Consider the following 12,180-nt stretch of genomic DNA (forward strand, 5'->3'; position numbering starts at 1 on the left):
ACTAACAGTGAAAAGATTTCATTTATGTGAAGGATAAAACTTGTCCCTTGTTTTTTAAAAACGTATTAGTGAAACTTCATGGTGCAACTAACAAATTTCTTTTCTAAAGGTTATTATAGTGCTTGAGGAAAATGATGAAATGTAAGTAGAACAATTTCCAAAACTTGCCCCCAAACTATTGAAAAAATGCATCAGTATTTTCAATGATGTAATTTTGAATAATTGTGACTCCTGAACTATAACTTTTGAGTTTTTTGAAAATCAAAAGTTTCATTTATAATAGCAAAAGTACATGAATGTGACCTTTCTTAAAAATAAAGTTTAATATATTTATTAAGTGTGATAAGGTGGGTTGTATTATATACACATTTTTTGTTTGCATTTTAAAGCACTTAAGATGCAATTTTGAGAGCACTACTAATTCTGGGTTAGAATTTGCTAGGACCATTCTATTGTGATGAATAATTTAATCAAACTTCACGTCTAGGTGTTCTGTTATCCCTGGAAATAAGTGTTTGTTTTAATTTAATACTTATTTGGCCAAATGAGTGCTTAAAATTAATACCACATAGGAGGATAATGGTGTATTTTATTATATTAGGATGAAAATTTATTGTTTGAGAAACATTTTTTTTACCCTTAGAGAGGTCAGGGCATTTTATAAAAGTATTTCAGTTTGTAATTAGACTACATAGACCTCTTATGTTTTTCTCTTTGGGAGTCATAACAATCTGAATAAATGAGTTCTTAATTACCAAATAGATTCATATGTGCTCATATTCAATGAACTTTATTTATGCCTTTATTATGAGCAGATAAGAATAAGATTGAATGAAACTATCATTGTGCTTAAAAGTATTGATGATAATTTTAATAAATGATGCTTAATCCATGTCTTGAATCTACTTATATTATTATTACTTCTAAATAACATAGAGATGTATGTGAGTACAGTTTAGTGGGGAGCTGGTACATGGAGAGTACAAATTGAGTACACACTGATTGCCTTCTTTGTTAACATTGATTCTAAATATATTTTGTTGGGAACACGATTATGCCCAACCCAGTGATGAGATCAATTCTTTCTCCCATGCTTCCCCCCTTTTTTAACCCTGAGCCATCATGAGAAATAAGCCTGGTGATAGCATAAGTGTATTTCTCATAGGGCTGCCCTTTTCCTCTTAAACTTTCACTTTTGAAAAAAACAGAGTATGACAAGTTGTTTTTAAAGAGAAACTTTCAGGTTTCAAGGATTTACTACTTTAATGACTAACAGTGAAAAGGTTTCATTTATGTGAAGGATAAATGAATTTATCCTCTTGAGGAACTGGATACACATTGGTTAGGAAGATATTAGATGTTAAAAAAGTCTAATTTTTCTTTGTTTCTAATGAATTAAATATGTTTTTATATGTGTTTTGCAAATTACTCATAATAACCTTTTGGAATTTAGTTTGCCTGTACTTTTAAAATACACATTATTTCAATTCATCAGTAAAATGTATGTAGCATAGAAAAAGTTTTCATATACAGTTTTGAATTTCATCTTCCTCCAAATCTTACAGAACAGTCATTCTTATCCCCATTTAGGCAGAAACATTTGAACTGTGACATTCAGGAAAGTTAAATGACATACAGTTTCATTTTTCCCCCTCTAGGCTACAGAATGTCACTGAAGAGTTGTAAGCCATTGGGTGACACGGTGGAGTTTGTAGTTTAGATGGATTCCACTGGGAGAAATGTGAATGGTTGATTCTTGAGATCATCCTTGGCTCCCACCCGTCTATCATAGCCCTCATCCTGGCATCCTAATCTCAACACATGTCAACAAGCCACCTGTGTACCGCAACCCCTGGTTCTACCTCCCTGGTCTCAGCCTGTGTAACTTTTCCTTCATCTACAGTAGCTTCCGACCTGCTCGCCCTCCTGCCCCGGCTTCTTCTAATTTGAATACAGCAGTCAGTGTGACCCTTTAAAAGTGTAGGACTCTTTATCACTGCTCCTATCTAATATTTCTGGAGCAAGGCTTTCTCTGCTTCCCTCAGAGTGAAAGCCCAAGTTCTCCCTGGGCTACACAGCCCCACATGATCTGCAGCCTTTTCTCTTGCCGCCATTTTCCTCTGTACTTGCCCGCCTTCGTCGCATTGGCTTCCTTGCCCTTCCTTGAACATGCCACACATTCTGTCACCTCCTGTCTTCATGCTGGCTATTTCTCCCACTTGAAATAGCCTGCTGGATACCCACATGGTCAACACCCTCCCTTCCTCAACTCGCAATGACATGTCATCCTCTCAGTGAGAAGTGAGCACACGATTTTAATTGTTGCCTCCCCAAATTCAGATTTTTCTCCCACTGATTTACTTCTTGATTCTGTAGCACTAATCACCTTGTAATAAACTGTGCAGTTCATTTATTTATTTCGTGTTTTGTTTGTTGTCTGCCTCTCCCCATTGCAATATGAATTTCATGAGGACGAGGAACTTTACCTTATTTGGTTCACTGATGTATTCCAAACACACAGTGTGTGGCATAAAGCATATTCTCAAAAATTATTTGCTGAATGAATGAGTGGATTGAATGTTGAGGGAAGCATCTAAGATAACTAGGTGTGTATTGTTTGGAGAACTGTGTGAAATTGCAGGACAACTTTTAAAATGGGAAGCTTGAAATAGTACTTTTACTCATTTTTTGTTAAGACTGGAGAAAAAATCCTAAATCATCTATAAAAAGTTGTATGCTCCAGCTCAGACAATTTGGGCCTCCTTGGTTTTCAACTGAGATAGTGAAATCTTTCCCTGTATAATTTTCTGCATTTATTTTCTTGGACCTAAGAGACGGGTCAATTCAGAAGCTGCGACATATCAGTTCATACTGATGTTAACTTCCCTGTGATTAATGTGATTGGTAGGAAGAGTCATAAGTGCAAATAGAGAAAGAGATCATTTCTCCATCAAAGAAAATATTATAAAATACTGTCAAAATAAATATAAGAAAACCATTAAATGATTAATATTTGTAACCTGAAAGCCTCTTCAGTACTTCTTTCTTATAATCATTCTAGAGTAAAAGATGAATAAAATAGAAAATATTATTAGGATAATTTATTCATCAAGAGCTCCAAAAATGAATACATTAACTTATTAATCTAACATCTGTAGCAAGCACTAATAGTTGAGCATGAAATTTGGTTAATAAGCAACTTGAAAGAAAATCTTGAATTAATACAGTATGTTGCAATCTGATAATTTCTGTTGCAAAATTACTAAAATTGACTCTGGTTTTTAAGTGGGCTTACAAAAACATAGCTGCTTTTCTGTCTTTTCCCGTCTTAAAATAATTTCAATTTGTTTAGATTTTTAATATAATATCCTGACAGTGTTATACAGAAATTCCAAACTAAAACTAAACAAACACTGTGTTTTCCATGTTTCTTTTTCTGCTCTGAATCAGAAAACATTTCTCCATGAGCAGATTCCTATTACAATGAATACAAGGATCATATAGTAAAAGCATATTTCTCCTACTGTTTGAAGAAAACTTCTAGGACTGTCCTTCAGACTTGTGCATTTTAAAAAGGAAAGGATAAGAGAGAAGAGCTAAAGAAAAAGAAGAAAAAGAAAGAAAAAGGAGAAATGGAGAGAGAGAGGGAAAGATTAGGGAATCTTTGCATGTTACTTCTCCAAGTACCCTATTTTCTGCACATAATAAAGCTAATGAAGTTTGAACCTTGCTTTCTAAACTCGGAAAATCTAAATGACCTCTTCTTGGATTGATATGTTTCTAATTAAAAAAAAATTCTCTTACCCAAATTAAGATGCTCGGGGAAGATGCGTTTCTAATTCTGAAAACATCAAATTGACCAATAATTTCATGTATAATATCTGTATTTATAAAAATAGCTACAGATACTCTCAGAATATATGTGGGTTTGGGATGTAATAAGTTCCTCCTCCTGGTTTTTGGAAGGGGGTTATATTAACAGTGTTGTGGTACGATTAATAACTTAGACAACCCTTGTCCTTTATTTGGAGTCTTTTGAAAAACCTTTTTAATAAAATTACACATGTATGTATAATGCAATGTCTATAAACTTGAAAATCCTCTTTTGGAAGAACTCATCTTGTAATACTTCCTATTCCCACTGTATCGCTTAGCCTTAATAGGACAAAACATCCATTTTTATATAAAATAAGGAAAACTGTGACTAACAAGGCTTCTAATCAACCTCCAAATCATATCTACAATTGCCAAATATGTTTTTTTCTTCGTGTGTGTAGATAAACTTACTCCAGAGACCTCGTTAACTCAGGCCTGGCACACTCAAGTTTCTCTAAAAGGCCAAATTGCCTTTTCTTTGGGCCTACAGAGGCTTCTTGTCCCTGTTCAGTATTTGTTTCACCTTTGGATTCCTGTCTTAGTCAACCTTAATGAATTTGACTACCTTTGCATGCACCCACTATCCACACCTATAAAGCAGACTGGGCAAGTTTAATGTGGCATAAAAATAAAAGTATTTTATTTATAAAAATAGAGACCATTGCAATTCAGTGCTTGTGCAGCATTTTTCTAGTTAACTATGTGCTTTTCTGCGTTAGTAGAATATGTAAACGAACAGTTTATGCTCCTTCCATGATTCCACAGTTTTCACCGTCAGACTTCAGGGCTCTGTGCCCCTTCACCTCATACCCTTTGAGCATGCCTTAGGGCGACATGTTCTCCTTGTGCCCTGGTTCAGAATGGCAGAGACTGCATCTGTCTTGGCTGTGCTGCGGTGGCTCACACGGGCGACGTGGTGAGAAGGAACCACTGCCATATACTGACATTATCTCTGCGAAGTAGCTAAGGGATTGGACACTGAAAATACACAATAATGCATAGAAAGTCAGATTAGGGACCTTTGAAAGTGGTTACAGAAGATTCCAGGTGAGAGGATGATTTTGAAGTTTGACACAAATCCATGATGTGAGATCCTGATGACAGGCAGGACCTCCCAAACCCCCTGCTCCAGCAAGGCACTGGTTGGAAAAGATGCCACAAACCACACCTAAGTGGTTCTTCTTATTTGTAATATTTTCCATAAAAACATATTTTCCTTGCTTTACCATGTGACTCTTCATCAGTGCAGACCCTCAAGAGGCATTTGGAGGAATTTAAACCTGTATTTCAAACCTGAGCTACTCAGTTGCATGTGTCCATAATTAGAGCTAAGAAACCAGCAAGCTTCCTTATAAATAAACCCACAGGTCCCCAATATTCACTTATTTACATCTTTGCTGCTTTTGGCCTGCACATTAAGATGCCAGGGTTATCTTCCATAATATGGCACATATTGAAATGGGCAGAGTAAACATGTAACACACTCCCTGTCCACCTCTTAAACCCTTTGCATTTTTCCCAGATGGGGAGAGAGGAGGGAGCATTGTTGGATTCAGTGGAAATCCTACTGAGTAAGGAACTATTTAGGACTATCTGGGTGAACTACCTGGAGAAATGAGGATAGCTGTATCTGTTCTTCCTATATGCTGGTGTAGGATGTAGTCAGTACTTAAATTGGCACATGGCAAACATGCCATCTTACCTTTGGGAGCAAACTGAAGTCATTATATATCCCTTTCTCTCTCACTTGAGGTCTAGACCAAAAGGCCTTGCTTGTTTTACTGAGCAGTGATGGGAATGGGGACCTGTGATATTTTGAGCACGTGCTGAGCACTTTCTCCATAATTAATGATGCTGAGTGTTTTAGTATTTCGTTTTATAGATTAGAAAATAGGAACTCCAAGAATAAGGTATTTATCATGTTCATGAAATATTAAGGGGTGAATTCAAGCCCAAGCCTTTAGGATTTTCCCAACCCTCCTGATGAAATGTTCTTAGGGCCATTCGGTACACAGTTGTGAAAAGAGCCTCACTCCTCAGGAAAGAAAACCTGGGTCAGATCCTAACTCCAGGAGATTCCAGCTCTGAGAACTTGAACACTTTCTTGAAGCAAAGCTCCCAGGTGTACTTCCCTAGTACAACTCCCTCCCAGACCCCAGAGAGGCCACTGATAATCTTGAATTTGGGATCCATCATTACCTTGCTTTCCTTATAGGTGTCCCCTAAGCAATATGAGAACTGTCTTGTATTTGAAAGCTTCATTGTAAGTATCACTGACAATAAAATAGGAATTCTGACGCTCAATTTGCTCCTCTTATATCTTTATCTGTCAACTCAATTAGAGCAACTTTTATTCCCAGACTCCAGGGACCACATACTCACCATGCTATTTTAAGTTCTGTTTCATGTATTTTGGAAAATAGACTTAAGTTTTGGAAGAGCTCATGTACATCCTACATATCAAGTTTGGGATTATTTTGGATGTTATTGTGATTATCAAAGTTTGCTACCAGCAGGGATGGGCAATATAGTGCCTATATAATTATTATGCTTATAGAAGTTAAGCAGGGATTGAGAAAATTTCTTGGGTATGTTGCTTAAATGTTTATGAACCAATTTTCCTTATTTAATTACTGATGATAATTTAAAATGCCATTTTTTTATGAGGATTCAGTGAAATATGGAGTATATATAGTAACTCATGCTGTTATGTAACTGTTAGTATCCATCTTTCAGATTTTTCCATTCTGGCCCCAGAAACAGGGAGATGGACACGCATGCCAACTTTATTTCCAGTATTTCTATTAAATACTTGAAAGATCACTTGTAAACACATAGCCTGACAATTTCAGTCTTTTTATACTCTAAGTAATTTCAAAGGATGTGTGATGTTGGCTTCACTGAACCACATCAGAACATTCCAGAAATGGCTTTTATAAAAATCCCTGCTTTTTCTTCTCTCCTTTCCATTAGCCACATATGCAAGAAAATAGTTCCAAAGCATTTTGTTTCAGCTTCTTTTGTCTCTTCCAGGGCTGTATGGAAAAATGCATTATTTGTTCATTCCTTAAAAAAACCTTTGAGTTCTTAGTAAGTGCTAGTCATAAATACATACATGGAAGAGGAGGAAACCAATAGTATTAACTAATTCACATTTTTAAAAGATCACTTTTGTTGCTTTTTAGAAAATAATGAGAGGGTGCTGACATTTGGGACTTGGGAAATAGTGAGTGGTTAGAAAGGAACCATCTAATCCAAGAAAGAAATTTCAGATACAGTTTGAAGAGAGAAGAGACAGTTTGTGCTGGTAAATTGCTTGTGTAGAGAAGAGAGGAAAGGAGAAGTGATCTGGCAAGAGTATCTGGGTAGGTGGTCTTTATTCCTGGGTAGGAATAATGGAAGATCAGTAGGTTAATGCGCAAAACTATGAGTTTGAAAATACTATGTTTGAACCTCACATAAGGCATGCAAATGGAAATGTCAAACAGGCAACTAAATTTATGAACATTGATCATAAGTAATTCTGGAAGAGATAAACACTGGGGACTCTATAGACCATAAAGGATATTTAACTCACTTTATGACAGTATCTAGGATAGAATATACATTAGGAAGAGGATAGGTTCCAGAATTGGGCTGCATGATCCTTAGGTATGGTAAAGTAAAGGAGGGCACGGTGGGGAAAGATGACTGAGACATGCATGGTGAGGTCTCAGGAAAACCAGAAGATGGTGCTGTGTTGGAAGCTAAGAGATGAGTGTACTTTAAGAATAACAGAATGGCCAATTTAATTGTATTGAGAGCTCTTGAGAGGTTGAGAAAGGTGATTGGAATGTGTCCACTGGATCTGACAAGATGGGGGTTGCTGGTAACCATTGCAGATTTAGTGGAGTGGCTGGGCAGAGGCCAGGTTGGAGTGACTAAGAATTGTTTAATGGCAAAGCAAAGTAAAAAAAATAGAGTGTGTGTTGACATGTTTTTTGAGAAGTTTTGCTGAGAAGGGCAGCAGAGAAATGGGGTGGTTGATGAGAGGGCATAGGCATAAAGGCAGTTTTTGTTTTGCTTTAAAAAAGTGGTGTTTTAAACTTCTGTTAAACTAAAGTTGGTGAACCATTGGTGGTCTTAAAATAATTTTATTGGGTTGTAGTCATTTAAAAAATTACCTAGAATAAAACAATGTTATCAGAGTATATATCTCATATGATAAAGATAATAATTTTATTTTTATGGAATATATTATTATGAAATATTTAATGTAGTTACATATACACATATAGGTGTATATTGGATCATGATATAAAATGCATTTCTGATGTGAATCACAGTTTAAAAAGTTTGGAAGGCCACCATGCTAGAGAATGTTTGCATGATGATAGGGACAATCTAGTAGAGAGAAAGAGATGATGATGATACAGGAGAGAAGAAAAAACAACGGAGTTAAGTTCTGGAGCAGAAGTGAGGAATTATTCACTCAATTCTTTTATCTTTCTCTTCTTTTCTACTTATTGTATGGCTTCTAGCAGTAGTCATCATTAACCTGACCATAAATGAACAAATCTTGTATTTTTGCAGTATGTTTGGCAGTTTAAAAACTGTCTTTTTATCAGCATAATGACTTGTCATAGCCATTGTGTTATGGACTTGTTTCCCCCTAAGTTCTTGAGTTAAGGTCCTATAACCCCAAGTACCTCTGAATGTGAATGCATTTGGAGATAGGATCTCTAAAGAGGCAATGAAGTTTAAGTTAGGTCATTGGTGTGGGCCCTAATCCAGCAGGACTGGTATCCTTAAAAGGTGAGAAACGGTACAGACACACACAGAGGAAAGACCACAGGAAGACCCAGGGTGAAGAGGGCCATCTGCAGGCAAGGAGAGAGTCTTCGGAAGAAACCAACTCTGCTGACACCTTGATCTGGACTTCTAGCCCCCAGAATTATGCGAAAATAAAGTTTTGATGTTTAAGCACTCCTGCCCCCGCAGCAGCCCAGCAGGCTAATACCACACCTGCTATCTCATTCCGTCTCCTTTGCCGCTGCACTGTGAGGTGTGCAGGACCAGGACCACTTAGTACCTGTTACAGGTGAGAAAATGGAGATGTAGAGGTGAGTAATGGTTTGCCCAAAGCTTAGGATCAAAATAGCTGGAAAGTGGAAAATAAAGTTTTGTAGATTGTTGCCTAGTGTTCTTTCTATGACAGAAGGTTATGTGATAGGACTTTGGGTCATGCTATCCCTATGGTAGTAGTCATGAAAATATGCTGGTCCATTTATTGGGACCAAAAGCTATACTTCTCTGCAAATATGAATTCTGGTATTGTATTTAAAAAGATGAAACATGAAACAACTTCAGAAAACCCAAAGATGACATATAATAACATTTAAAAATCATCGCTTTTAGGTAGCTCATTAAATTATACAGCTTAATGAACATTTATAAGTTTAGCCTCTCAGACATGATAAAGCTTGACCAGTGCATGGCAAGAGGCCAGTTGATTAAAAAAAAAAATCTCTAATGAGCCATGGCATTTCTGAAAAGCACTAGGGACTGTCTCAATAAAGTAATAATCTGTTGTTACTTTATTTTCCGGACACAGGCACCTTCTCCTGATTGCAAAGCCCAGTGAAGGTCTTTCTATCTTTTTTGTAGTGCTTCTAGGTTCCTTTTTTCTTTTTCTTTTTTAAGTCACGTGTTCTTGGCATGGCATTTAAATTTCTTAATGACATATATTGTAATAAACCAATGATTTGAATGACATTTTAGCTTGTGCAGCACCCTTAGCATTTGTGCTGATTCATGATTTCGTTTGTTCTCTCAGTAAACATTTATCAAGAGGCTGCTGTTATCCTTACTTACCCTGGTGGATACAGCATGTCCTCATAAAATTCACAAGGTAATGGAGAGGAAGTGTGTGTGTGTGAGTAATGTCTGTGTGTGTGTAAACCATGATTCAATGTAATAAATATTCTTATGCATGTCACCTTATGAAAATGTGTTGAGATTTTTCCTAGGCTACAAACCTACAGATCAAATTGCTGGCTTTTAAATTGTTTTCAGCTGTGTAATGATAAACAGATCTTCGGTTTATCTGCTTATCTGTAAGGCATTTGGTCCTGCCCACCCACATCCTAAAATCAACGACATTTATTGAATTTTGATAATATAATCATAATATGATAGATGATCATTGTAATTCGTAATCCTTGGTTATTACTGATTTACTATGCTTATATGTTTATAGACCATTTAAGTCTCTCCTTTCAATTGTTTATTCACACAGTTTGCCTATTTTTCAATGCTTTTGTCCTCTTTTCTTACCAATTTGTAGGCATGTCTTGTGTGTATTGTGCAATATTCTCTTTTGGTTGTATGGACTACAGGTATGTTCTTCCCACCTGTGACTTTCTTTTCATCTGCCTTATGATAGGTTTTATCTATAAGGTCTCAGTATTAATGTGTTTATGTATATTTACTTTTTTAAAATAATTTATTTTTTTGTGTCCATATCTTGATGTCCTCGATATACTCTCTACGTTATACTCTAAAAATTTAGATATTTGCTTATCTGTTTTAATTTAGTAATCTATCACAAATTTCTCAGTTTGTTTCTGTTTGGAAAGAAATAGAGATCTGATTACTTTTATTTCTCTCTATGGGTAGCCAGCTATTCCTACACTATTCATTGAATTATTTTTGGTTCACAAATTTGTAGCCTGTTATATCTGAAGCTCTCACAGATACATGAGATTATTTCAAGACCACTTAGTCTGTTAGGTATTATGTTACTACTTGTCTACCCATTCAACTATATATACTGTTTAATCTCTGTAGTTTGAATAAACCTGACATCATTTTAGCTAAGTCCTCTCATCTACTTCAAAACTGTCTTGACAGATAATGATTTATAAGTCATGTATATATAGTTTAGTATAAGTTGCCACACTCCATGGAAAACGGTGACAGGATTTTTATTGACGTTGCTTTGATTTTATAGATTAATTTGTAAGAGCTGCCTTTAGGTCTTCAGGTATATGAACATGATATAGTTCTCATTTATGTATGTTTTCTGTATGGCATTCAATAAAGTTTTATTCTTTTCCTCTAAAATCTTACATATATTTATTAGATTTAGTCATAGCTGTGTTATTATTTGTGTTATTATAATGTGACTCTTGAATGTCAGATTTCTTAATAGCTTTTTGCTGATATAAAGGAATATATTTTTTTGTATCCAGCACACTTGCTAAACCATCTTACTAAATATAATGATTTATTTATTGATTTTCTTGTTTTTTTCTTATTTGGGTAGACTGAATAAATGATATTTTGTTTTACTCTTCTAATCCTTGCCCTTTTAAATTCTTTGTACTGTTTTACTCTGGTAAACATTTTTGATGTAATGAAGAATATAAGTAGTGAGAGCAGGATAGCAACCTCTTGTGTCTATTCACAGAACAAAGACAGCCTGAGGCCACATCTTCTTTACTGTCACTGTGAATGACAATTGATACTAACAACTGGATCTTAAAAACTGTTGAGTTCTGAGTGTTCTCTCAGTGAATTGTAAAAGAAATATTAAACTCTTTCTCTCTCTCAATTACAGGTTATTTACTTATTATTAACTTACCCTGTAATTCTTTATTAACAGGTATTTACTAATTGTACACTGTTTGCTGGGCATCACGCAGGTTCTGGGGGATTCAGTGATAAGTAAGACTAACTGTGTCCCCGTTCTCACTAAGCCTCTGATTTAACATGAGCTAAAGGTCTTGCACAGTTATATACTGGTTATTTCTTACGCTCCAATTGCTCCTCTGAAGCGCAAGTGTAGTAGTGTGCTTAGGAGATCTGGAGGAAATGGTGCTAATACATAATTTGGAAGGTCAGGAAAAGATATTTGACCTTGACCCAAATGAGGCATGTGTGTTAGACAGGCAAAGGTAAGATGCTGGGCAGGCAAAGTGTTCCAAAGAAAGGGGTAGGCATTGTGAAAAAGTTGTCCTAAAAAGAGCATCCATTGAAAAGTTATTTGCTGTGAGTATTAAACAGGCATATTCAAATACAAAAATATAAAAATCATTGAAGACAACACTTATCTATTGAGTGCCCCTACTTGGAAGATATTTTATTTTATCACTTTGACTTTTTCCCTGGTTAATTAGGAAGAATAAGTCTAACTAATGGAGTGGGGCATGGCACTTGGTACAAAGCCATTCAAGATCATGACTGCTTGTGTGTGTGTCTCATGCACAGACCCGCAGCCTGGCAGGCCCATCGTGTCTGCTTTGGTTCCTTTTCTGGTTGTCT

At 35.9% G+C, this 12,180-nt stretch overlaps 1 protein-coding gene across 6 annotated transcripts in view; it reads left to right on the forward strand.

Annotated features, from left to right (window-relative positions):
• Positions 1-12,180, forward strand: part of NRG3 (neuregulin 3) — a 1,059,087-nt gene that overhangs the window by 145,306 nt on the left and 901,601 nt on the right. The window lies entirely within an intron of this gene.

Source organism: Manis javanica, chromosome 7 (assembly GCF_040802235.1).
Source record: "Manis javanica isolate MJ-LG chromosome 7, MJ_LKY, whole genome shotgun sequence".
NCBI lineage: Eukaryota > Metazoa > Chordata > Mammalia > Pholidota > Manidae > Manis > Manis javanica.